The sequence below is a fragment of the Ambystoma mexicanum genome, chromosome 6p (assembly GCF_040938575.1).
Source record: "Ambystoma mexicanum isolate Mex_15411 chromosome 6p, UKY_AmexF1_1, whole genome shotgun sequence".
NCBI classification, from domain to species: domain Eukaryota; kingdom Metazoa; phylum Chordata; class Amphibia; order Caudata; family Ambystomatidae; genus Ambystoma; species Ambystoma mexicanum.
The window spans coordinates 340,814,672-340,838,864 of record NC_090935.1 but is presented as its reverse complement, the minus strand read 5'-3'; the positions used below and the strand labels follow the sequence as shown (position 1 = coordinate 340,838,864).

The 24,193-nt window shown below is 45.9% G+C and overlaps 1 protein-coding gene across 2 annotated transcripts in view; it reads left to right on the top strand.

Annotated features, from left to right (window-relative positions):
- C1QTNF3 (C1q and TNF related 3) overlaps positions 1-24,193 on the top strand; it is an 868,328-nt gene that overhangs the window by 427,379 nt on the left and 416,756 nt on the right. The window lies entirely within an intron of this gene.

The window sequence follows — 24,193 nt, the reverse complement described above, 5'->3', positions numbered from 1 at the left end:
TTCTGGGCCACCCCCCCCTTTTTGGAGGCAGTCACCAGAATGGGTTTGAACCAGGGGATTTCGGCATTGTGGGTTCTGGGATGAGATGATGGGCGGCGGTAGCTCAGTCTCCACATCTCCCCAGTCTGGATTGGAATCCCTTGGGACCCATTTTTCCTTGGGAGGAGTTCCCCCATCTCTGAAGGAGAAGATCCTTTTCCCAGGGTCTTCTGAGGATCCCTCTCCCTCAAATTGGAAGACCTGTACCTCCTCCACAGAGTGGGTCTGTTTGGGTCCTTTGTTTCTCCTACCCCCCCTCTGCTCCTTGGGAGGCAGGCTTTCAGGGGCAGGAGATTTTGTTTCCGGTTCCTGGTTTTCCAGGTGCTGTTTACAAGTTGGGAAGGAAGCTTCCTCCAAGGCTTTACACCCCCCTTCCCCTTGTGCCTCCTCCCTGGGAACCGGTGGGCTATCGGGGTGCTGCCCCCGTCATTGTTCTGGAGCACAAGGTCCCGAGTTTGGGGCATTCTGCGGTGGCATGCTCATCTGAGGGTTCTGTTGAGCCCTCAGTATGTGACCCAGATCTCGTGCCATATTTTGTACCTGGCGCTCAAGTTGTGAAACCCGCTCAGGCTGATACGGGGCTCTATTTTCTCCCCTGGGCTGATCCCGGGAAGGGTAGCTATCCCTTCTCTGGTAGTATCCCTGGTTGGGAAGATTTTGGTACCCCTCCACCCTTGGCCTCCCCTCTCCCGGATTAGGTTGTCTGGGCTCAGGGAATGGGGAAAAGAAGGATGGATGATTTTGGGGCTGGAAATTGGGTGGATACCTGGGGAAAAAGTTCTGCCCAGGATTTGGAGAATTTCTGCCCTCCTGGGGGAAGTTGGGAGGGAAGTTCCCTGGGTTAGGTGCTTGGCCGGATCCCCCCGCTTGGGCTGGAGGAGTCCACACATAACCCAGGATTGGTCGGTTTCCCTTATAGCGGGGACTTACATAGTCAGGGGAGCGGGGGACCCCATTTGTGGGACTACCTCCTCGACTCCCTGTCTGTGACTGGCCCGAGGGCCTTCTGGGCTGTGAATTGTTTGGTGCAGGCCGGTTTTTAGGCCCCCCATCTCCAAATCTAAAACGGGGGCAACCTTTACCTCTGCCACCTTGGCAGCAGCAGGGATGCTGTTGGTTTTGGGGTTTTTCGGCACGTTATTTTTATTTTCGATAGGCTTCTGCACCTCATAGATCTGGGTAGCCTGTTCAATGACCCAGTCTAAAGATCTTTTCTCATAAAAATCTCTCACAAGCTGGGTCATTATATATTTAGGGAGAGCATGGAAAAATGTATTGACAAACTCTTTGCTGTCTGTGCGCACCCTTCTGGTGGTCTGCGCAAAAGCACGCTTTAATTCTTGCACAAACTCTTGTGGGGCCTGATCCTCCCCACATTGCAAATTGTAGGCTGCCTTGCGAGCCTCTTGGGGATTTCTGTGCACAGAAAAAAGTTTCAAGATGGCCGCCCTTTATGTGGACCACCTTGAATGATTTTGGTCCTCCAGCCCCGCAAAGAAACTGGAGTACTCTGGTGAGAAAGTCCACTTTACATATTGAATACAGCTTTGGCTGTCCTTCAAATGAAAAGTCTCCATCATTTGCTCAAACAGCTCTATGTGCTCCCAAACAGAATACTTGGCGTTCTTATGATAAGGCGTGATAACACTCCTTATTGCCTTTATTTGCTTCAATGGGTCCTTAAGCAAGGCACTTTTTTGCCTTATTGGCCTTTTTGGTTCGGGTAACCCTGGTCCATTCATCCTCTGACTCAGAGGCACTGCTCCCAGAGGTTCCTGTCTGATCTTCCAGGTTTTCCCGGATTCTGCGAGCCTGGGAATGGCTGGCAGAATGTGGGGACCTGGTCTCCTGTGTCCTGCGCCGTTCACAGGAGTCTTCAGATTCCTCCTTACTGCCAGGTTTTGATGGGTACCCCCCCCACTGACCTAACTGGGCAGAAGTTTTCAGGATGCCCTTAATGAGCCTACTCTCCTGGGGTTCCCCACTAAATTGCACTGTGCTTGGGTGCCCATACCCGGATGCCCGCCCCTCCATTCCTGGGAGGTACTGGCCTATGAGCCCCATACTTCTGGTTGGATAGTAATCTGCCATCCCTGTGGCCCGGTGCTCATGTGCGCCAGGGGACATGGGGTTGGCAGAGTCCAGGGACTGAGAGATATGAAGGCCTCTGGTACTAGGGCTCCTGAGGTTATGCTCAGGAGTCTCCCTCTCCCAGCGAACCTGGTCTCTATCCGCCCCTGCTCCCTGTTGCAATGCAAGAGCCTGCGCTTTCAGTTCCTCAGTTAAGGCCTTACTAGACTCTATCAGTCTCTCCTGCATCGCTACCTGTTGCTGGAGCCTATCATTGTGCTGACAGAGAGCCTCATTTTCTCTCTGTGCCTCCTGGTTGGTCCTGGAGTACTGGGCCAGTCTCTGCTGCATGAGGGTTACCTTCTGAGCTGTGTCCCTATTGGCCTGCTCCTTTCTTGCCAGAGCATCCTCCACCCTCCTGGTGTGCTCTAACAAGTTCTGGTGTTCTTTTTGGAGGTCACCCAGTCCCTGGAGGGCCAGGTGATTTTCTTCCATTTTCCTTTTTAAGTGGCAGACTTCCTGGCCTAAGGTATCCCTTTCCTGACTAAGAGTCTGCATCTGTGCCGCCAGGTCGTCCCTTTGCCTTTGGAAGGCACCAGCTTTCTGGTGTTCTTCATCAAACTCTGCCTGGGTATCCAGGTCTTTCAAAATCAATTTATTGCTTTCCTCTTTCTCTCTGTCTAGTTGGATTTGCAGGGTGGCTACCTGCTCTGTGCATGCCCTGTTGAAATTGATCTCTTGCTCCAGCTTTTTCTGGCTCTGCAGTAAGGAGTCCAGACTGTCTTGGTGCTCCTTCTGCAAAGCCAGAATTCTGGTATCCTGGTCCGTCTTTTCCTGTTGCAGGATATCCATATCCTTCTTTATTTTAATGATGTACTGTCTACTCTCATTTTCGGACTCCTGGCTTCTGTGCAGCCTCTGCTCAGAAGAGTCCAGATCAGATTGGGCCTTCTGTAATGCCAGCAGTTGCCTACTCGCCAGATCTTGGCCTTCAGCACATTTGTCCTGCATGGCTACCATATGTAAATATAAATATGCCGCTACCCTGGCAATCTTGTTGTGCTCATCCTTGGCCTTAGGGGCCATATATAGTTCACTCAGGGCCACATGTAAGGGACCCTGGTCTCTCCATGTATCTGACCCTGTTTCAGTGATCTGGGGTGCGATTGCCTGCAACCAGACCGTCTGGTCCTGATGAGTCCACTCACCTCTCACAAATAGCTTATGTAAGAAGTGCTCTCTGGCTATTTTCATATCTACCAAGGTCGTCATTCTGGAATTTGAGTTCCTTCCTGACTTAGAGAAGTTTGTATTTTATTTTTGCAAAACAGACCTTTCCCTTAGAGCGTCCTTTTGAGGAGTGCTTTACAGCGTAACACAGCGTGGTGATCCGACCGGATTTATGTATCTTGTCAGTTAGCACACTGTATTAATCTGCACAAGTGATAGATCTAATCCGGAATCCCCGGCTACGAGCCCCCAATTTGTAAGAAGATTCAATTCAACACTACAGCTAAGTCAATGCCTAGTCTGGGATACTGAATGGAAACCCTTATTGATATATCTTCATGTCCAGTTCATGAGTTCTGGATGACTACCCCTATATAACACCCCTCTCTTAGAATCCCCCAGACCCCACTGAGCCAAGAAGTAGTTCTGTTTTGCAAGTTTAAAAGGTTTATTTGAGAAATAAGACAAAATATAGATACCACGCTTTTATAATAAATTAATAATCGATATCGCCCTTATAAATATAATGTTAATCAACAATGGGTAATCTGACACTAGCACACTTCTTTATAATCAATGAGGAGTTAGTATAGGATGGATCAAGTAGCAAAAATACTTTTATGATTTCAAGGGAAAAGCAATGAGGAATAAAAGGCAGTACAGAAATACTTGAGATGATTTTAGCAAAAGATAATATAATCACTTTTTCTCTGGCATTCACCCCCCTCCCCTATGCAATGTAAGACATGGAAGTAGATGGAAAGAGGAGCACACAGTTCTCAGGAATGCAATCAAATACAATACGAAATTCAGTTCCCCCCCCAGCAAGCTTAGAGAAAACCGGTATGAGTTTTAAAACACAGGCCCAAGTGCTTTGAATGTGGTGGCAATGAAGTGAGAAATATGCTGAAAATGCTTTTAATTCCCTTTAGGAGGTTCAGGGTGAGTGAGAGATACTTGGGATGAGTTCAGGCTCACTTTAGCAATGATTCAGAGATGGTGATTAAGAGGCAAACGAATTTTTAGCAAGGAAAGAAATGACTGCTGATGGTTACACGTGGCTGGATTTTTAACCAAATCGCAAATCGCGGTAAAATTCGCGAGTGCGTGAATCGTGATTACGGCAAAAGTATAAGGAGTAGGAAGTCGGTTCTAGGCTTGTTGGATTCTAAGCTTTCAGAGGAAAGTTAAATTTCGTTCCTATCCCAAACGGTTCCAGAGATACGGACGATTAAATAAAGGTAGTTTTTCGGATTTAAAGTAAACTCAAAATGACAGGTGACAGCTTGCAGCTTCAGAATTGACAGGTGACAGTTTCTAGGAGGCTGTTCTACTTAGGTTAAAATAGTTTGGATTAGATTATTTTAACTAAGAGATTGGTTCTGTACAGTTCTGCTAGGTACTCACAATATAAATTTGAAATAGGCCTCGCCACGGATCTGGTCAGGTTTTGGACTGGACTCCGGTTCTGGTCTCGGCACTTCACAGTGATCTGGGTCAGCTCTCTGGTTCTGCTCACAGCGGTCTGGGTCACTCTGGATCTCTGGTCTGGTCTGTCCGGATACAGCGGTCTCTGCACGGCTCCTGGATCTCTGCACTGGTCCTGGCAAAAGTTCTTGGCAAGGGATTCAAGCAGCTCGCCCGGCTGTGAGTAGCTTGCAATGATTTGAGGCCTGCTGCAGAGAACTCAGCTTGTCGTTTTAAGCCTCTGATTTAGGTTCTAAAGTATAAGTTCTAGGTTCTGGAGTATGTAGCTGGAGTCAGTCTGGAACTGGTATCTTCTGGATGTTGTGTGGTCCGGCAAAACGCTCCGCAGCAACTGGATTTGAATGTCCTCTCTAGCTTCCAGTGGCTCTTTTTATGTGTTTTGAAAATGGGTGTGTGCCTGGGCCTAGCTAAGCCTGCCCCTCCCTACTTGTCATTGTCCCAATTCTCCCCTCTACCATGATTGGGGGAAGGAAATGTGAGTCAGGGTGATGCTGTAGGTTTTATGGGTCTGTCAAGATACACAATAATAGGAGGAGAGGTCGACACTCTCCCCCAAACCACAGAAGCCGAATGAAGTCGACCCTCCCACCGTGGTTGGCACAGGTACCTGATATATATATAGACAGGACACCACGTGGCAGCCAGTGGGGGGAAGAGGGTTAGGGAGAGGTTGTGGACAGGGTGAGGAGTTATAGGAACACCGGATAGAGGGTAGAGGAAAACCTAGTTTGGATAGGACTGGGGAAGTACAGGGAAAAAACCCTACCCTTAGTAATCCTTGTAAACCATACTTGATATCATATGTGGTAGTACTGCCTGTTACCTGCTAAACTATATCTTGAGAACACCTTAATACATGTATCTCACACACTGTGTGTCATTGACATGAAACAAAACAAGCATGGTTAGCAGATGAAACATACAATGGGAATACTCCCAAGATGAAGACATGACACATGGCCCCCTGGGCTGGTATATGCAACACTTATAGTTACTAACAAGCACATAAACGTATAGAACATAAAGATTTGTCAAGTGCTTCCTTGCAGCATAACAGAAAGATATGCACAGTCTCTCAGTATGTAGTTGTCTCCATAAATACCCCGTAGTAACCCCTGCTGGGTTGGAACAATGCAATTCTAAAGGCACCTCTGCGTACTACCCATAGTTTTTGCAACACATACACCTAACAAACACTGGGTACTTCAGTTAGCATGCTCGTAATCATGTGTGCATTTCGTCAAAGAAAAGATTAGCCCTTTCCGCACTTATCTTGTGTCCGGGAAGCTCCTGAGCCTTCCCGGACGTTGAATGCTGTTGCCCGTAGCAGCCGTCGGGATCACTACTCTCCCCGCTGTAAAATGCTCACGCCCGCCGCCTCCGCGTTCATACCAATTCCATAGCGGGCGGCTCCTGACTTCTCTGATGCTGCCTCGACCGACGCAGCTTCGACTTCCAAACAAAATAAGCCACACCTGCCGTGCGCCGTGAGCCGCTCATAAACCGTTAGCAATCAAGATCAGCTGGCCCCCACGCGCGCACGGCAGTAAACTACCCAGCCTCCCAAGTACTGCTGGGAATTGTAGTATTGCTGGATTTTTCAGTGTTTTAGCCCTCTGAGCCCAGTATACACACGCTTGCCCTTATTCCTGACATTACCTCCTCTCCGAGGGCCCTTCCCAGGACCTGGCTTACCCGGATGTTGTCGATTAAATTGTTTAACCAACCCTGGAGCATGTACTGATTCCGCCGGCTCCCAAGAACAGTCCTCCGGCCCATAACCTTTCCAGTTAATCAGGTACCATAACCGTTGATTCCTTTTTTTGGCATCCAGAATACTTTTCACTTCATACTCCATCTGACCTTCTTTCATGATGGCTGGTGGTCTCTTAGCAGTCATCCCCGGAGCTGCGGGTTTAAGTAAAGAGACATGGAATACCGGATGGATAGGTACATTTTTTGGCAAACGCAATTTCATAGCATTGGCTGACACACATTTAATTATCACGTAGGGCCCAATAAAACGAGGCAGAAATTTCCGCGAACCTATCAAGGCTAGATTTTGTGTGGATAACCACACCTTATCTCCCACTGCATATTTAGGACCTGCTTGTCTATGTCTGTCAGCTTGACTTTTATATTGTCTTTTGGCTTGTTCTAGATTTGCCCGTGCCTTTTGCCTGATCTCCAGAAGCAACTGCTTTCGCTCTTGTAACGCGGGGATGTGTCCCACTTCTGGCAAATGTTCGGGAATCATATTCTGCACTTGTCCATGTAAACATTCATTTGGTGCCATCCCCAGGGAAGTGTGATAGGTATTATTGTATGTGAATTCTGCCAGCCATAAAGCTTGTACCCAAGAATCTCTGCCATCTCCCAAGTACCCTCTTAAATATTGCTCTAGGGTCTGATTCACGCGCTCTGTCTGCCCATCAGTTTGAGGATGATAGCTAGTAGAGAGTGCACAGTTGATTCCCAGCATCTGACAAAAGTCACGCCAAAACCTGGAGGTGAATTGTGAACCTCTATCCGAAATTATACACTTTGGTAGCCCATGCAATCTGACCACATGTTGCAAGAACAACTCTGCCAACTTTCCCGCTCCTGGTATTCCTACACATGGAACAAAGTGAGCCTGCTTAGACATGAAATCCACTACTACCCAAATGGTATCATAACCATTATCAGGAGGTAAATCCGTAATGAAATCCATCGAAATGGAAGTCCATAGTTGATCTGGGGTTGGTAAGGGTTGCAACAACCCTCTCTTCTTCCCATGCTCTGCCTTGTTACGTGCACAATTCTCACACAACCTTAAGTACTTCTCTGAGTCTTGTTTTACAGTGGGCCACCAGAAATATTTCCCTAGCATCTCTTGCATCTTTCTCAAACCTGCATGCCCTGCCAATGGAGAATTATGGCACCAGTATAATGCTTGCTTCTGCAATTCCTTGGTAGGCAAATACAGTTTACCCTGATGATAGGGCAAACCTTCCCGTATGGTACGTGCGGGATGAGTTTTACTCCATTCCTGCAGTTGTCTAACTGGTAATGCCTTCTTGACCTGTTCAATGACTTTCTGTGTAATAGCCCCGACAATTCTTTCAGGTGAAATAACAGTTTTAATTTCCCCTACTGAATTATCCACATTTTGTTGTCTAGATAAAGCATCCGCCTTTCCATTCTTACTACCTGGTCTGAATGTAACCACAAAGTCAAATTCATTAAAATATTGAGACCAACGTAGCTGCCTAGGGCTTAGTGATTGTGCAGTTGTGAAGTATTGCAAATTTTTATGGTCTGGAACTACCACCACCTGATGTCTTGCACCCATCAAATAATGTCTCCATTCCACAAATGCTAATCGAATGGCCAATAATTCTTTATCCGTAATAGAATAGTTTTGTTCACACCCTGACAATTTCTTAGAGAAAAAGGCCACAGGATGCAAAATTCCCTCTTCATCCTTCTGTGATAAAATAGCTCCTACTGCCACATTACTAGCATCTGTCTCCACCTGAAAGGCTCTCTCTAGTTTAGGATGTCTCAACACAGGAGCGGTAGTGAATGCTGATTTTAGTTGTTGAGATGCTCGCTCTGCCTCCACGCTCCATGTAAATCTCACTGCCTTTTTTAGTAGTTGTGTAATTGGACTAACGATTTTGGAGAAATTGCCAATGAAACGTCTGTAGAAGTTAGCAAAACCCAAGAAGGATTGTATGTCTTTTATACATTGTGGAGAAGGCCAATTCAACACTGCTTGCACCTTCCTTGGGTCCATCACAATTCCGGTGTTTGTCAATATAAACCCCAGAAATTCCACCTGGCTTACATGAAATGCGCATTTCTCTGATTTCACACATAATTGATATTCTTGTAACCTTTTCAACACTGCTGTTACATGTTTTACATGTTGTTCTGGGGAATCTGAGTAAATCAAAATATCATCAATATACACAATTACAAAAAGATCAATAAACTCATGCAATACTTCTTGCATAAAAAACTGAAAAGCGGCAGGGGCATTACATAAACCAAACGGCATGACAAGATACTCAAATAATCCAAACTTTGTTCTGAATGCCGTCTTCCACTCATCCCCCTCTTTTACCCGTATCAAATGATAGGCTCCCCTCAGATCCAATTTGGTATAAATCTTTGCACTCTTTACTTGGTCCAATAGAACCGAAATCAAAGGTAAAGGGAATCGATTCTTGATGGTCACCTTGTTTAATGCACGATAGTCTATGCAAGTGCGTAACGTCCCTTCCTTTTTTGGGACAAAAAATAATGGAGAAGAAACTGGAGAAGTAGAGTGCCTAATAAATCCTTTAGACAACATTTCATCAAGATACTCTCGTAAGTGTTCATTTTCCTTCTCCGTAAGGGCATATATTCTACTACAAGGTAATTTCGCCCCTTCCTCCAGTTCAATAACACAATCATAGGTCCTATGAGGAGGCAACTGCTCCGCCACCCCTTTGTCAAACACTTTTGCAAATTCCATGTACTGTGAGGGAATTCTCTTTTCCACTGCTCCCACCACTTGGGGCCCTACTACTTTCTCAATTAACAATGCTGTGGGGCCTGTTTCGAGTAGAATATGTTCCTGACACCGTTGTTCATCAAATCTTACTGTCCGTAGTACCCAATCAATTTGCGGGTTATGTAATTTTAACCATGGCATTCCCAGAATCAACCCAAATTGCGGGGCTGCTATAAGGTCAAAGGTAATTATGTCTTGATGACCTCCTTCACAAATCATTTCCAATTTCTCAGTCTGTTGTCGTATGGGACCTGAAGTTAATGTTGAACCATCTACCAACTGGACTCCTTCTACCTGCTGCTTGTCAACTACAGGTAACCCTAACTGAGTAGCCAGTGAGATGTCTACAAAGTTACCTGTAGCCCCTGAGTCCACCATAGCCCTAACCTCCTGTTTCGTCAAAGCAAAACATAATGTAACAAGAATGTAGAAATGGGAAGTTTTACCACCCACCGTGTTTGCAATCCACCTGGGGAAACTTACTTCTAATGGGCCTGACACCTGTGTTCCCCTCAAGGCCGGCCCAATTCTTTTCCCGCCTCCTTCGAACTTTTTTCCCCACTCTTCTGAGGGGTATTGGGACATGTCAGTATAAAATGCCCTGCTTGCCCACAATACAAACACAACTTATTGGACCTACGTTGTTCCTTTTCTGCCGCCGATAAAGGCCCTCTGACACTTCCAATCTGCATTGGTTCTACTTCACTTGCCCTTCCTCCCCTACTTCTGTCTAATCGTACAAAAGGTGTTACTTCCGGTCTCTTTTTATCACCTTTCCTTTCGTTCATGCGATGATCCAACCTCAGCGCTAAATCTATCATAGCAGTACATGTGCGTGGTTGAGGCTCCACTTGTGCAATGGCATCTTTTAGTTCCTCCCGTAATCCTTGATAAAATAATACTGTTTGTTTGGCTACTGGCCACTCCGTCTCTATGACTAGCCTGTTAAACTGAGTTACATACGTTACTAGATCCCGCACTCCTTGTTTTAATCCCAACAATTCCTTATCCTGAGCTAGAGACACCTCTCTGCGATCAAATAGTCGGCCAAATTCCGTCAAAAACTCATCCCAGTTATATAATAGAGGATCATCTTTTTGTACCAAGGGCATCGCCCATGCTGCAGCATCCCCGGTCAAATAAGAAATGACAAAAGCCGCTCTAGCCTGGATAGTCTCGAAGGCTGTAGGTTTACACAGGAAATGTAGTCTACATTGTGTAAGGAACATCATGTACTTTCGGGGATCCCCCGAAAAACGTTCGGGGGCTGCCAAAGGGACACTACTGGGAGGGTGGACAATTACCGTGGAATTCTGACTAGAAGAGGCAACTCCCATTGCACTTGATCCCTCCAATGGAGTACTCTGAGCAACTAAACCTTGAACTTGAGTCTTCAAATTATCAGCTTCTTGTCTTGTCTGAGCTAATTCCAACTGCATATCTTGGAGGACCTTTAGCACATCGGCCAAAGGCGGAGGAGTCGCTTCCATTTGGCTTGGGTGGTTTGAGTATCCCAATATGGGGGTGGCTTATTATGTCAAGATACACATTAATAGGAGGAGAGGTCGACACTCTCCCCCAAACCACAGAAGCCGAATGAAGTCGACCCTCCCACCGTGGTTGGCACAGGTACCTGATATATATATAGACAGGACACCACGTGGCAGCCAGTGGGGGGAAGAGGGTTAGGGAGAGGTTGTGGACAGGGTGAGGAGTTATAGGAACACCGGATAGAGGGTAGAGGAAAACCTAGTTTGGATAGGACTGGGGAAGTACAGGGAAAAAACCCTACCCTTAGTAATCCTTGTAAACCATACTTGATATCATATGTGGTAGTACTGCCTGTTACCTGCTAAACAATATCTTGAGAACACCTTAATACATGTATCTCACACACTGTGTGTCATTGACATGAAACAAAACAAGCATGGTTAGCAGATGAAACATACAATGGGAATACTCCCAAGATGAAGACATGACACATGGCCTCCTGGGCTGGTATATGCAACACTTATAGTTACTAACAAGCACATAAACGTATAGAACATAAAGATTTGTCAAGTGCTTCCTTGCAGCATAACAGAAAGATATGCACAGTCTCTCAGTATGTAGTTGTCTCCATAAATACCCCGTAGTAACCCCTGCTGGGTTGGAACAATGCAATTCTAAAGGCACCTCTGCATACTACCCATAGTTTTTGCAACGCATACACCTAACAAACACTGGGTACTTCAGTTAGCATGCTCGTAATCATGTGTGCATTTCGTCAAAGAAAAGATTAGCCCTTTCCGCACTTATCTTGTGTCCGGGAAGCTCCTGAGCCTTCCCGGACGTTGAATGCTGTTGCCCGTAGCAGCCGTCGGGATCACTTCTCTCCCCGCTGCAAAATGCTCACGCCCGCCGCCTCCGCGTTCATACCAATTCCATAGCGGGCGGCTCCTGACTTCTCTGATGCTGCCTCGACTGACGCAGCTTCGACCTCCAAACAAAATAAGCCACACCTCCCGTGCGCCGTGAGCCGCTCATAAACCGTTAGCAATCAAGATCAGCTGGCCCCCACGCGCGCACGGCAGTAAACTACCCAGCCTCCCAAGTACTGCTGGGAATTGTAGTATTGCTGGATTTTTCAGTGTTTTAGCCCTCTGAGCCCAGTATACACACGCTTGCCCTAATCCTGACAGGGTCAGAGGATCCTCCCCTGGTCAGTTTGCCCACAATTCTATATTTGATTCCAATACATCCTTCCCACATATACAATTTGTTGAAATTACATGTGCACATTATATATTCCTTATGGTCCATGCTTGTCCGCCTCTGATCTTCCTGTGGGCTTGATTTCAAAAATGACAACATTTTGCGCTTTTTAACTGGTTTTGCAATATCGGACATTTACCCAAAATTACACACATGTGCGCAAGGAGTATGGCCATTAATTGATGAAGTGTCAGATTTTTAACATGCAGACATTTGGAGTGAGACCCTATTTTCCGCTAGCAACCCACGCCTCTTAAAATGTTCACAGAAAAATCACAAAAATAATGATATTACTTATATAATTCTGACAAGTCCGCACTATGAGTTATCTATCTTTTTAAAATTATGGCCTGGTCAAAAAGGGGTGTGGCTTCCCACATCACAGGGTGGAATAACTGGTTTATCCACTTCCCCCAAGCTCAGCTGCTAGCAGAGGCACTGCCCCTCCCAGTTTCCCCTAAGAGGAAGCCACTTTTACGACGCCCCCAATATAACATTTGCCTGAGTCTAGGACAGGCCTTTGTTCAACTCCCTGTAGTCCCCAGCTGCTCCACCCCTAATCTAATCAGAGAGCCATGTGACCTCAGGATGCAGCCAGGCCTGGCAGCCAGGCCTGGGAACACAGCTGTTGATCCAGTATCAACTCCTGTCGGGGGTAGTTTTCAGGCAGAATTCAGTTTCATTAAGCCAGGTTTCAGCTAAATGTCACTTTTTGATCCCAGTTTAAATCACTTACAATTTTTACATATACATTAAATAATTACTTCAAGTCATTTCAGAATATAGTTTTACATTGTATCCACCTCTTAGCAAGTCTTTCCTTGGTCTGGTTTTGTTTCATTTGTTCAGTTTTACACAAAAGTCTGGTGGTTTTAAAACGCTGGCTTTCTGATAGTGGTGAGTACTGGTAATGCAACCATTTTTGGGATTAAGAAAATGAATTCCCCACAGTTCTGGGTTGCTTTTGGTAATCAGCATTGCCATTCCCAATGGTTTCAGGCTACTGTGTGTGTAGCCCAATGGTGGTTTTAGGCAGTGCCCTCCTGTGCTCACAACATAGGCAAAAATGGGTGGCAGCCTATTCTTCATGTTTTCCCTATGCACTCTCTGGGGAGTTCTGGCCATCATGATGTTTTCCATGCCAGTACTGCACAGTTTTATTGTAGGGCTTGGATGCATGGGTAAAAACATCCCACACCTGTCAAAAGCAGGGGTTACAGAATGTCAGAACATGTGAGATACCACATCCAAAGAGAGGTCAACAAGATGCTTGATCTCGGGGTTATAGAGCCTTCTACAAGTCCATGGTCTAGTCCAGTTGTTCTAGTACCAAAGGCAGGATCCAAGGAGTTGAGATTCTGTGTGGACTATAGAGCTCTAAATTCAGTCACTAAGACTGATGCCCATCCTTTGCCCAGGACAGATGAGCTGGTGGATAGACTTGGTTCAGCCAAGTACCTCATTACATTTGACGTAACCTCAGGCTATTGGCAAATAGCACTGACGGACTATGCCAAGGAGAGAACTGCATTTTCTACCCCAGCAGGCCTCTACCAGTTTAAGGTAATGCCCTTTGGACTAAGGAATGCACCTGCTACATTTCAAAGGATGGTTAATCAAGTTCTGAATGGGATGGAGGACTTCTCCATGGCAAACTTGGATGACATTGCAGTGTTCAGCCCTACATGGAAAGAGCATATTGATCATCTGGGATATGTTTTGCAGGCTCTTGAGCAGGCCCATGTTACCATAAAGGCAAGCAAATGTCAAATTGGGCAGAGTAAAGAGGTCTACCTTGGTCATGAGGTAGGAGGAGGTGAGATAAGGCAAATGCAAAGTACAAGCTGTGCAAAACTGGGCCACCCCTACTACTGAAACCCAAGTGAGAGTTTTCCTAGGTCTCACTGGGTACTACAGGAATTTCATTGAGAACTATGGGACCATAGCTTCTCCTTTGAATGTTATCTCCTCTCCAAAATTCCCTAAAAAGGTCAGATGGAATGAGGAGGGCACTCAAGCCTTTGAAAGCCTGAAGAAAGCTCCAGGCGTAAGATCTCCTGATTACCACCAACCCTTCATTGTGCAGACAGATGCCTCCAATATAGGTATCGGTGCAGTCCTTAGTCAACTGGATAAGAAAGGTAGGGAGGACCCCATTTGCTTCATCAGTAGGAAACTGAATGAACCAGAAACAAGGTGGGCAACCATAGAGCATGAATGCTTTGCCATTGTGTGGAGTTTGAAGAAGTTTAGACCATACTTGTATGGATCTACTTTTGTGATTCAAACTGACCACCAGCCCTTGAGATGGCTAATGCAAATGAAAGGGGAAAACCCAAAACTTCTGAGATGGTCAATCTGCCTGCAAGGATTTGATTTTACCATTGAGCAGAGAGCAGGATGTCACCACCAAAATGCTGATGATCTCTCTAGGATATTTTTGACCGACTAGAGGTAGAGATTCATCCAGGAGTGGCTTAAATCCTCCTGTCCTTTAGTCTGGGGGTGGGGGCGGGGCGAGTGTTAGGGAGAATTCTCAGAAATGGCTGATTTCCCTTACCTAAAGAGTCCCCCAGCAGCTTTGTTGGATTTCTAGGATTTATTTTTTCCACCTGGTAAGAGTGTGAGCCCTTTTCCCACTCTTACATGTGTTTTGCTATGTGTATTTTTACTTTTTGTGTGATCTTGGGCACTGGAGCCTCACCTACTCCATGTGCACCACTTTTTGTGTGTGTTACACAGCACCTTCAGTGCAGTAACACATAGTTGTCTTTGAGACTTCCCACTGACTCCATTTTCCTGGGGCTGACTACTGTCCCCCAGAAACAGGTAAAGTTGCCATTAACTTAATATAGTCACTTTAAACCACAGACCCAGTACACCCCATTTTACATGGAGTATTGGAAAGGGTTAACTCTTATCCCTTTTTGTCTGTGCCTCTTGGAGCCTTGTTTCGCTCCCTTAACACTAAGACTTGGCTGGTGGCAGTGGTAAATACCCTAAATTTTCTACCACGATAATCTTATATAAACGTGGTAATGTTTTATTCTATTATATTAGCCTCGAACATAAACCCGCTTGACCAAATACATTTTATTTTTGCTCCGGTTGGGTTTAGTCACCATTTCTTTTTGTTAAAGTCTTTCTTGTGTTTTACTCTGCGCGCCAAACCAGGGATGATTCCTTTGTTCACTGTCTTTTCGCGGGCTTCTGCACAGAAGCCCTCCTTAAGTCACCTTATAGTATGGGTAGGAAGGATGTGAGGGAGGGATCTTCGAACCCCTGCCATGGGTTGCCTTAGTAGCCCAAGACGCACTCTTGTCTGATTGGCTAAGGGACTGACCTTGCCAGGCCAGCCACACTGCTGTGTGATTGACAGCCAGGCTGTATGAATGGGGGAAAACTGAATAAAAAGCAGGTCTCTGGGACTGGAAGATCAGAGTCGCCACTGAAACGAAAGACCCAATGAGGAACTGGAAGAAGAGGACCCCTACCAGAACTGAACCGCCCGGTGAAGCACTGCTGCATGTCCGAATCTCCAAATCCGACGACAGAGAAGATTCTGCAGGAAACGTCTTCCCTTGAGCTGGTGGGAACAACCAGTTTGCCCAAACTGCAAGCCAGGACCCTCCTCTGGTCGAATTTGCTGTACAGAGCTACAGTGGGCCGGCTATCCAGGAAGGTCGGACCCTGCTTGGGTTTTAAGGAGCACACCTTTTATTTGTTGTTTTGCTCTGCTGCTGATTTCTTCCCTGGGTGGCGCAGGACCCTCCAGTCTTCCTACTTCATGTCAGTCCGACAGTCGCTTCAGGAACTGTGAGCTTGCAGGAACCACCAGGAACGTCCGCCTCAGCTACAGATCTCTCTCCATTTTAAGGTACTGTGCAAATTCAGTTGTCCGTTTCGGTCAGCCGCGGTGAAAGTGTTTGACATCTTTCTCCAATCTGAGGGCTTGTCCTTCTCTTCTCTTTGAACTAACTTTTCTACCAACCAACCTAGTCCGGAATCTGAGCCACGAACTTTACTGCAAACTACATTGAACCCTATTATCTTGAGCAAAAGACTTTTGACCCATTGACTTTGGCCCTAAGCCTTTTCTATCTGATTTTAACCTTGTAGTCTCTCTTGTTCTAATGCCCTGAGTACTTACATGTTGGATCTGCCTAATTTCTAATAACTTTGTCTTTCCCTCCCTTTTAACTTGCTGGAGTGCCATTTTGCTCCCACTTCATTTGTGAGCTTAACTTGTCTGGAATTTAAGGGAAGTAGTGTGGTGTATTTATGATTGTGATTTTTGACTTACTTAGAATAGACTAATGTTATTAGACTGTTGAGTAAATAAATATATATTCTTTTACTTAGAAACCTTGTGTCAGTGTTTGCCTGAACCATAGTAATTGCTGTCCCTTTGTGTAACTCCTTGTACTGCTTACTTACTCTTGAGATAAGTCTGGCTGCTCCACTACTGCTACCACTATAACTGTGTAGTACAGGCTTGTACCAAAGGTGAAATTGTACTGTCACTTGTCGTCTTAATTTTGTGTAGTGTTCCCAAAGGGTACTGCATATAATTCTGCCTAACAGGCTCCATGTTACAATTGGTATCTCGGAACGGGCACTGGACTGGCTGACATCCTTCCTTAATGATCGCTCTTCCCAAGTCATCCTGGACACTTTCTTCTCTCCTACTTCCCTTTCCACCTGTGGTGTCCCCCATTCTAGCCTCTCCTCCTGTCTCTATAACATCTACCTTGCTCAGCTTCCACTCCTCATCTCCTCCTTCTCTTCCAACTTCCAGTGTTACACAGACAACACACAGCTCTTTTTCAAACTCCCTGCCAACCTATTGCCCCTCCTTCATCCATTACTGCCTATCTGCCATTCAGTCCTGGTGCACCACCAGTGATCTCTGCCTCAACACCTGTAAAACTGAGATCCTTCCCATCAAGACCCCTTCTCCCTCCTTCCTCCCTCACAGTCAGGACATTAACACGAAGACCCACTTTCAGCTCTTCTTTCTCAAATGTGACCCAAGCCCTGGTTCTATCTAGTCCTGACTATTGCTATAGCCTCCTCCTGAATCTCCCATCTTTCTATCTGCGACTCTCCAGCTAATCCAGAATAGGGCAGCTAGACGTATCCTTGGCCTTAAACCCAGGGACTGCATCTCTCCTGCACTAAAAAGTCTTCACTGGGTCCCGTTTGCTGCACGGATTCAATTAAAATCCCTCTGCATCATCCACAAGGCTGTCTGGGCCCCTGGAGCACATTTCTCCAACTTTATCTTACTAAATACTCCCCCTCTAGACCACAACACTCTTCTGGCTCTAACTTTCTGTATGTAAAGTGTTTTGCTAAACAGAAGGCAGGTGGGTGTTCGCTTTCCTCAGCGGGCTCCCTCCTATGGAACAGCTTCCGCCTCCCTCTGCACCTTAACCAGGATCTTATTAAATGTCAGAAGCTCCTTGTGACTCTCCTCTCTACCTCCTTCTTCCCTTCTTCTTTCCCCTGATAATCCGACAGTTGCTGCATTTGGGTGTCCTAGGCCCTTATACACCCTCAGGGCCCTGATCTCCCGCACCCTATCGGCCCAGCTCCTGTCTATCTGCATTTATACCGTGCGCCCTGGTAGCTCACACTTTTACCGCTCATGGCTCCAGGCCATGAAGCACTCAACATTCCTAGCACTCCATCTGTGGCTCACCCATGAGCTCAAACTCTACAGCACTGACCCCCTGCCTTTTTCCTTGCTGCACTCGCACCTTGAAACACTTGTGTATAAGTGTGTTATAAATGCCATATCATACCATATCACTTGCACGTTGTGAATACTCACAAGGCATAGTAGGCACGGCCTGTTTTGCTCTTCCCTCACTGCTCTTATATATTGTGTTTTTAATGTACTTTAATGTATTTCCCACTCCTTTTTTTACGCTTAAAATGTGTATTTTATTGTAACACCAATAGTCAACAAGGTTAATGCAATTAAAGAAACAGAACCCATACAAACAGTGTGTATTTCCCACTCAGGATCCCTCCCGTGCCCTTTGGGCACTTTGAAAGAGTATTTTCTCATTGTATAAGTGTCTAAAAAGCTAACAATATAATAAATAAAATAAAATAACCTTTAACCAGTGACATTGCTGATAAACCACTTGCCTGAATACCCTTGCTTATGATCCCAGAGTGCCCTTGCACATCAAATATATGCATTCTCCATGTTTCCATTACAGAGGTGGGTTTTTGGTATTTTCAATTAGTTTGTTTGTATAAATGGTTTTATTTGAATCCAAGTTTTGTACAGAACCATCAATGGGCAATCTCTTATTTTGGAACCACTCTACTAACGTTGTTTGGGTTGCTTCTTTTATCTGCACCCCCCACCTGGAGTGCATATCTGCCCTCGGCTCACGTGAACAAACGAGTAGAAGGCTCCAAGACACCCTCTGCATCTCGGAGCGGGCACTAGTCTGGCTTACATCCTTCCTAACTGACCATTCCTCCAAAACCACTCTGGCCCCTTTTTCCTCCCCTTCTTCCTCTGCCACTTGTGGCGTGCCCCAGGTATCCATTGTTTCGCCCTGGCTCTTTATACCTTTCACTGCTGCCATGACTCATGTTCTCCTTCTCCCCCAACTTCCAGTGTTACGCTGATGATACATAACTTTTCCTCAAACTTCCCACGGACTACCTTTCACCCTCCTTCATCTCTGACTGCCTCTCTGCCATCCAGGCCTGGTGCACTGCTAATGGCATCTGCCTCAATGCCAGCAAAACATAGATTCTCCCTATTTGGTCTCCTGCACCATACTTCTTCCCTGCACTCTGGCCTTCCTCCAGAACCCCTGCCCCCTCTACTGAAGCTAGGAATCTTGGAGTCATCTTCGACTGCTCCCTTTCCTTCATTCCTCATATCCAGGACATTGTCAAGAAGTCCCACTTTCAGCTCTTCCTTCTCAAAGGGACTCTACCCTTCCTCACCTTCCCCCAGAGACTCATTGTTACCCGTGCTCTAGTTCTCTCCAGGCTAGCCTACTGCAATAGCATCCTCTTTAATCTTCCTTCCTCCACCCTACGACCCCTCCATCTAACCCAGAATAGGGCTGCAAGACTTATCCTTGGTCTTACTCCCACAGACCACATCTCACCTGCCCTTCAAAGCCTTCACTGGCTCCCGGTCTCAGCACGGATTAAATTCAAGTCAGTCTGTATCATCCAGAAGGCTATCTGGGGGCCGAGGACCACTCTATCTACAAAGCCTCCTGACCAAATACTCCCCTTCTAGGCCCCTCTGTTCCTCTGGCACAAACTCCTTATGTGTGAAGCGCTTTGCTAAACAGAGAGCCGTTGGACGATCACTCTCCTCGGCAAGCTCCCTCCCGTGGAACAGCCTCCATCTCCCCTTGTGTCTTGAGCATGACTTCCTTAAGTTCTGAAAAAGCCTCAAGAGTTTTCTCTTTACCTCATCCTTCTCCTCCTCTCGTCCCTGCTAATATTACAGCAGCATGACTGATGCGCAGTGCCCTTATGTGTCCTCAGGGCCTTGACCACCCACATCACTCATCCCAGCTGCTGTCCTGCTGCTGCACTTACTTGGCTCACCCTACCCATGGACGGTTGCACTTACTATCTTCTCCTATTAGCACTTACCTTCAGCACTTCTCCATGAGCATTAAAGCACTTATCTCTCAACCCTCCCCCCTCTGCAATTGCATGTTCTGAACACTCATAGGGCATAGCAGGTTTGTATCCCCTTCCCTATATTCCCATTATTTGTCTGTACCATTAGTTCAATTATTCATCCTTTGCTGTAATTAATTGTGTACCTCCCATGTCCCCACCCTGTTGCCCTGTGGGCACTCTGAAAACGTTTTGATAATTGTAAGTGCCTAACAAGTGAACAATAAATAAATAAATAAATACATACATACATACATACATAAATAAAATAAGTATATCTGTCAGGCAATAACTGTTTCACATGTATGAATAGGATCACTGCTGATTCAGTAGTAGTGTGGAACTGAGTAGGTGGCTCTGCCACTACTCATACCTATACCCATGCAAAGCAGTATCATTTCATCACACTCTCACAATGACCTTTTGGTTTAAGAGAAATCCTGCAAATTGCTGTGAAAGTACGGAGACGTCCAACACTACAACCTGTACTGTACATCCCTCGGGCTAAACTGTAAACAGAGCATCTTCAAGAGGCCTACATCTCAAAGCGCAGACATCTAGTGCCTGCCAAGTTTCTGGCCACAGTCTGCAGTCTGCAAACAGCAACTGCCAACACAAGTCCAACCAGAAAAGCAGTGGTCTGGAGGGTTGCTAAGAGCTGTGCAAGTGGTTATGAATGATTTGAAACCTTCCAGCCATCATCTTTTCTGTTTTGCTTCTTTGGCAAGTAACCCACAGTGTTTTTGTTAGATGGGAGACAGGGGGAAAGGTTGTGCCTTCAAATACAAACAGCAGCAGCAGCTCCATGACATCACCCCTAAAAAAGGCCCATTTCATTATTTTCCTTGGACCTTCATATCTTGCTTAGTGCCAGACTCCTCCGGCTTCTAAGCACTGGAACAGGAACTGAGCCCATGTTGCATTGCCTCCTTTTGTTCCCAGAGCAAGTGTGTTGCCTCTGAGCTATCCTTCCAAATATACATATTGTTTTGCTTGAGGAAGCAACAGATGGTTTAATTCAAAGGTGGAGGGCCATTAATTATCTCACCTTGTCTATCTACAGTGTGCCTTTGATGCCAGTTTGGCGGATCTGGGTCAGGTCACACAGTGTCCGGGTAGGATTGGTGGTAGAAGCCACTGGGGCGCTCCCCTTTCATCACAGGCCCAGTGGCACACTGGATGTGCAAAGCAGACGAGGAACACTGATGTGATTTGCGTTCATACTGTCCTGTCACAGTACTGCAAGCTACTCCTACCAGGTCCCAGATAACTAGACCTAGCCCCAGTAGCCTTCCTGTTGCTACAGTGCTGGGTATAAGCTGCACCGACAGCCCCGCCTCTGAGCCCAACCATTCTTCACTATAGACTGCCAACGTGCTAATGAAGTCGCCTAAATGGTTTTTCCTGCATCCCTGTTATTTCCCCAGCTAACGAGATTCCAAGCTGTGCCACATTTAGCTGCATTTACCACTGCCTTTATCACTTGCAACACAGATATCTCCTTGCGGCACTGCCTCTTTGTCCCGTGGCCCAGGGGTAGCAAGGACGGGGCTAGAGGTAGCAGAGGAGGAGCTGCTGCCCCTGGATAGCCTCAAATGACGTCCCTGGTACGATTTCGTTTCAATCGTTTATTTGAACCATTCACGGAGTGCATATCAAAAATCCACATTAATTGAATGACTAACAGCAATGTGCCTGTAACTGCATCTTGTCCACAGCAGCAACACTCACCAGAATTCTGATGATTAGAGAAATCTACAATCATGCCTGGCCCTAAAACAACACTACCATGCACTGCAATCAGTAAAGAGACCAGGGGGGTAGTAAACAGGAGGGGCACGCTACATGCAAAACACCATAACCATCTCCCCTGAAACCCGGAAAAAACAGGTGTTTTCGGCGCCCAATCGCGCTGGCATATGTGTGTCTTGGGGGTGAGGTACACATATGCTTGCCAACAAGTGGGGAGCAGAGCTGGCAAACTCTAATTGATTGGATAAGTGAAGGCAGCGTATCGCCCTCTACTCTCGCGTTGGCCTGACATTCCACTGTTCTGAGACACACACACGCACACAGAAATGACAGCCGGAAAGGGACGCCCATGCGTCTAAGCAATACCACACAGCAGGTCATTACTGTGCGTGCAACTCGTATGATGTCCCAGCATTCGTTAGCTGCAGCCTTACACTTTTTCTAATCCAATTGAAGTCTGTATTTCATTATAAATTGCCGACGGCTCTCTCCATGTCTTTTCATTTCAGAAGACTTTTTGCAGCATAATGTTTTGAAGTTAACACATTTGCTGCAAGTTCAGATGTACCTTGCAGGTATATTTTCTAGCTTTCATGCTGGCTTCTGATCGGTTTGTTCATAACATCCTCATGGAAATTTAATGAATTATCGCATAACCTGCTTTTTAAGGTAACTTTTTTTCGTTGTCTTTTGTATTGTGAAGAATTTCGAACAGCAGAACATGACCATTTTGCAATAAGACGCTGACACATTTTATTTCTGGGCGAAATGTTAAAGATGAAGTAAGATTCCAAGAGCCTATTATTAACCAAACGTTTCTTCCTCGCACGTTAAGGAGGTACACTATGATATGATATGTGTGATATGTTATTTATAGCACGACCATACACAAGTGAACTAGTGCATGTTCTCATCGTTCATGACAAATGTTTGTGGGCTGTTCAAATTAATATTAATTACGGGCCTGATTCATGGGATATTTGCCCGGTTCAAACTGACTTTGCACTGCTGAAAAGTGACTTTGCACTGCCGACACAAACCCTGATTCATGGAACTGTGCAAAGTGTATTTTTGCCGTGCAAAGTCCATGCAAAGTCATTTTGAACTGCATAAATGACTATGCACTGACTTTGCCCGGACTTTGTACTGTTAAAATACACTTTGCGCACTTCCATGTATCAGGGTTTGGGTCAGCCGTGCAAAGTCACTTTTCAGCAGTGCAAAGTCACTTTGAAAAAGACAAATATCCCATGAATCAGGCCCATAATTAATATTAATTTGAACAGCCCACAAAAATGTGTCATGAACGATGAGAACATGCACTAGTTCACTTGTGTATGGTCGTGCTATAAATAACATATCACACATATCATATCATAGTGTACCTCCTTAACGTGCGAGGAAGAAACGTTTGGTTAATAATAGGCTCTTGGAATCTTACTTCATCTTTAACATTTCGCCCAGAAATAAAATGTGTCAGCGTCTTATTGCAAAATGGTCATGTTATGTTGTTAGAAATTTTTCACAGTACAAAAGACAACGAAAAAAAAAATACCTTAAAAAGCAGGTATGCGATAATTCATTAAATGTCCATGAGGATGTTATGAACAAACCGATCAGAAGCCATCATGAAAGCTAGAAAATATACCTGCAAGGTACATCTGACCTTGCAGCAAATGTGTTAACTTCAAAACATTATGCTGCAAAAAGTCTTTGCCCGGACTTTGCACTGCTAAAATACACTTTGCGCACTTCCATGAATCAGGGTTTGTGTCGGCAGTGCAAAGTCGTTTTTCAGCAGTGCAAAGTCACTTTGAACCAGGCAAATATTGCTCCTCAAGTGCGAGTCCTCCGGCATCTAAACACTGTAATATTCGGTGTATCGATTATTACAATCCTATGGTGCTACATATGGCCCTGACCAGGGTATTGAACCCATGACACACAGCATTGTCCTGTTCCCAAGGAGGGCAGGTTGTGCTTGAACTTGCCACCTGGCCGGTGTGAAACGAGTCAGGCAACATACAAAAGAATGCACTTTTCTGGAGTTCCTGCGTGTTCGTACTAATACACAAGTCTCATAATTCAGAAAAGTTACCTACACATTTCTTTGTCGCGGCCCCTAGACGAAATGATATACTGGTTAGCCCCCTTGCACACGTTAGCGTTCATTGCGGGTTAATGAATTACGGGCCCACAGCGCCCACGCGTATGGTGGGAGGGCAATCTGCTCTTGTCGCATGTCATAGTGAAATGTCCAAAAATAGACACATGCATGACTATCCCTGCAGCTAACCATGCATGTGGGGGCAGTAGCTGTTCAAAACACTGCTACCAGAAGGGGACATACATGCACAGAGCGGTCATGTATGACCCTTCTTTGCATTGTCCGCCGACATGCGGCTGTTCCAGGTGCAGGCGTGCACGCTTTTCAACATATTTCAATGTGTCAATTTTGGGACTAGAGGATGTACATTTAATGAGAGGAAATGCCCGCTAGGATTTATGCTGTGGATCCCCAGGATTTACTAAGGTGGGGTGGGGGGAGGGTCCCAATGAATAGGTCCCAGATTTGCATATTCTGTAGCCCTCCGTGAACCAGAACAACATTTCCTCATGCAAGGGAAGGGGATG